A 4,357-nucleotide genomic window follows, 5' to 3' on the forward strand; every position below is an offset into this window, starting at 1 on the left:
TGTCAAGATTTGTGCAGGAAGACTCTGAAGTAAGTATTTTCGCCAATTTTATATGACAATTTCCTGACTTTTCTCCTCATCTTAAAAATTTTGCAACGACCGTTCACATTCGCGCTTTACTTACACGCCTGGAAGAGTCACAAATAAAGGTAATAATGATGTTAATGATGTTAATGATGTTAATGAAATGCAGATAGAAACAACAACAACAAGAAGAACAACAAGGACAGCAATAATATTAACAATGATAGTAATAGCAATGATAGTACATAACAAGATGGGCCACTTCTCTCTTTGAGCCAATTAAAAAAGTGTCCTCAAAATTTGGTGGCGCCCTCTTCACAAAAGCGCACTCTTTGCGAACAGAGTTACCCTACTTGAGTTTTTTTTAATCAAAGTGAAACTAGCATGTTTTGGGATAAATTTCGGAAGAACGCTTTTTTTAAATGGTTACGCTGACAAAAAACCTCTTCCGGAGGAAAGGGTGATGGTTTTCTTCGTTTAATTTGACTTTAAAATGAAAGGCGAGAGGTCATTAAAATATAAAAAAAACTAAAACTACGCACTGAACGTATCCGAACTGCTGATGAACAGTAGTCGATCTGCGCACGCAAGGAGGTGCTATTCCTATTCTTCTTCTGGAAAAACGAAAGAGAGCTTCAAAACAGACTGCAGCGCCATCTGAAGCAAAGAGCATACTTCCTGCGGACACTTTTTTGGCTGAGTGGCCCATCTTGTTTTGTACTATCATTGGTAATAGTAACAATAATAATAATAATGATAATGATGATGATAAAAGGCTTTTTAATGGCTTCATCGTTCGACATGCGGTTTTCGCCAAAATATTCTTTAAAATATTCTCCAGATCAGGGCACGCTTCGTTTTTTCAGTTTTGAGACAGTTTTGCTGCAAAAAGCTAAACTTCTTTATTTCGCCTATCGCTTTTGTAGGCCGACGCTTCTGTCTCTGTAATTTTAGAAAATCCGCTAGGTTTGTTTTTTTCAAGTTGTACTTCCGTTCGATACTATCGCGCATTGTCGCGCAATACTGAGCACTATTTTAAGTGTGCGACCCATATAGATCTAGCCTCATGTTTTATTTTTCTACTTGGTGCTAAATTCGACTGCGATCCTTTCGTTTGATGAACATCTTCGCTTTTTCTGGACTCCTTTGTCAAATTATTTTTCTTGCTACTGGGAACAACGTCTACCGATCTTAGATAAGAATCTAGATCTAGACCTAGATAGCGCCTGACCATGCCGAAAAGAAAAGGAAGTTCTACAGTTGGAACCCCTCGAGCTCGCAAAGGTCGAGGTGGTCTAGATCAACAACAAAATGATGGGGACTCTCTAGATCTGAATCTCCCAAAAGCGTTCCTCTACATTGTCAATTCCTTTCAGTACGAGTGTTACATTGGGGAACTGACGACACAGTGTACACACTGCCTGGCCATAAGATTTCCATATGAAACACAAGGTTTGTTCTGTAGCAATGGCAAAGTCGACACTGTCCACTCACTTTCTGGAAAAAATCAGGCTGTACAACAATTGCTTTCAGCTCACATCCATGGGCTATACCGATGCAACCCTCAATGGATGGAATCCACAATTTCGCTTTGCAGGGTCAAGTATATCATTGCATTGGCTCTCTCCTTCCTGCCACCCAAAATGAGCATTCATTTCTGTAAGTTTATTTCACGGAGAGTGATGCAGCCTCAGAGCGCAGAAACAGTCTTTTCCAAGTACTTGAACCTGAGATCAATTCTGATCTTCAAGCCATGTTGCATTGCCATAATTCTTATGTCATCATCTGAAATGTGCATATGAATTTGCACGCTCACATTTCGAATAGTCTGTAGAAGTGTCATGCAAAGTTTCAAGGACCTAAGTTAATTTGTCAATGAGCTAGAATTTTTTTAACGTTGTCAGAGGAAAGCGAGCAAGCTATAGACACTGCCTCTGTGATTTTGAAGACGTCGGTGTGTTCCTTTTTCAGTTTAGCAGCCCTTTCGAGGATTATTATTTTCTTTGTGCTTTTTTGTGATGGTGTAAGGCGAAATCCGTATTTTGTGATTGTGAAGGGCTAGACAATAATACACTAAAGCAATGTAGATCAAGAAAGGAGTTAATCAAGACAGACTTAAACTAAAGCAATATAGATCTAGAAGCCAGATATGACTGTGAAATGCTAGACTGCAAGGTACATATAGATGTAAAATGCCTCTGCGGCGTAGACCAGAAGGAGCAGTGACGCCAAGGCGTCGTCCCCGAGCAAAGCCGGTTGCTCTGCTAGTCTATTATCTATTTGTGGTGGCCGAATTTTGCTATTCAAAAGGCTCTTTAATGGCTGCATCGATCGACATGCGGTTTTCGCCAAACGATTCTTTAAAATATTCTCCAGAGCATGGCACCCTTCGTTTTTTCAGTTTAGAGACAGTTTTGCTGCAAAAAGCAAAATTTCTTTATTTCACCGATCGCTTTTGTAGGCCAATGCTTCTGTCTTTGTAATTTTAGAAAATCCGGAAATTATATTTCGCGAGGCGCATTTTGTTTTGAGAGTATAGATTTAGACCTTATAATTTTTTGCATCTCTCAAGATTTATTGCCCCATTCCAGTAGAGTGTAAATATAGTAGGCTAATAACTTTTAGTTGATATTAAAGCACCGATCGTTCCTTTCATCGAAAGGGGGCCCAGCTTGTATTATCTATTTGTGGTGGCCGAATTTTGCTATTCAAAAGGCTTTTTAATGGCTGCATCGATCGACATGCGGTTTTCGCCAAAAGATTCTTTAAAATATTCTCCCGATCATGACGCCCTTCGTATTTTTCAGTTTTGAGACAGTTTTGCTGCAAAAAGCTAAATTTCTTTATTTTGCCTATCGCTTTTGTGGGCCGACGCTACTGCCTCTGTAATTTTAGAAAATCCGCCATGTTTGTTTATCTCAAGTCGTACTTCCGTTCGATACTATCGTGCATTGTCGCGCAGTACTGAGCACTGTTTTAAGTGTGCGACCCACATAGATCTAGCCCAAGGACTACTATACTCATAATAGTCCTTGATCTAGACTTATGTTTTCTTTTTTTACTTGGTGCTAAATTCGACTGTGACTGTGATCCTTTCTTTGATGCCCATCATCACTTTTTCTGAACTCCTTTGTCAAATTCTTTTTCTTGCTACTGGGAACAATCATCATGCTTCTGTACAACCACGAAAGCGGAATACAGAATCAATCTATGCATCTATTATATATTTCGCAACTTGGAAACACACGTTCCACTTTTCTCTCAAGATGTATTACTCCACTCCAGTAGTGTGTAAATATTATAGTAGACAAATTATATTCTGTAGATGTTAATGCACCTATCATCATTTCTTTCATCGAAAGAGGGCCCAGCTAGTATTGCTTCTAGATACTGTTGTAACAGAAAGTGAACGTAGAGGATTATTGTTGAATGTAAAAACAAAACAAAAAAACAGAATGCATGGTAATATCCAAAAAAGCAGATAATCCTAGTTGTAAGATCAAACAAGTCCAACAGTTTAAATATCTAGGATATATGATAACATCTGATGCCAGATGTTGCTCAGAAATAACACGGAGAACTACAATGGCTAAGGCTAGTTTCAATAAAATGAGCCCATACCTGAAAAATAGAAACATCTCAATGAACACCAAAATGAAAGTCCTGAAATGCTATGTTTGGTCAACCCTTTTATAATATAATGGCTGTGAATGATGGACAATCACTAAAGACAGTGAAAATAAAATAGAAGCAACTGAAATGGGGTTTCTTAGGAGACTGCTAAGAGAATCGTGGAAGGAAAAGAAATCAAATGAGGTAGTGCTTGATGAAGCCCACGTGGGACGCTCAATGTTAAAAACAACCAGGAAACGACAAATGCAGCATTTGGGACCCCTGAATAGACATAAGGGTCTTGAACATCTAGATCTCACTGGCTAAATTGAGGGCAAGCGAGGCAGGGGTAGGCCCAGAACAACATACTTAGGGAACCTAAGCAAATGAGTAACAGGGAAAGATCAGGGACACGTAGCTGTTTTGAGAGCATCCGAGCAAAGGAATGAATGGAAAACCATGATCGCCGATGTCTGTCACAGATCTGGCACTGGATGATGATGATGATATATTATATATACATATATGTGTGTGTGTGTATGTGTGTGTGTGTGTGTGTATGTGTGTGTGTGTGTGTGTGTGTGTGTGTGTGTATGTGTGTGTGTGTTTATACTGTCTCTGAGTAGTGTCTGTTGTAATAAAGATGAAGGTGTTGCTGATTCGCATGTTGTTGTTTTTGTTGCTATTGTTGTTGCTGCTGTTGTGTGTGTGTGTGTGTGTG

Source organism: Aplysia californica, unplaced genomic scaffold (assembly GCF_000002075.1).
Source record: "Aplysia californica isolate F4 #8 unplaced genomic scaffold, AplCal3.0 scaffold00061, whole genome shotgun sequence".
Classification (NCBI taxonomy): Eukaryota; Metazoa; Mollusca; class Gastropoda; order Aplysiida; family Aplysiidae; genus Aplysia; species Aplysia californica.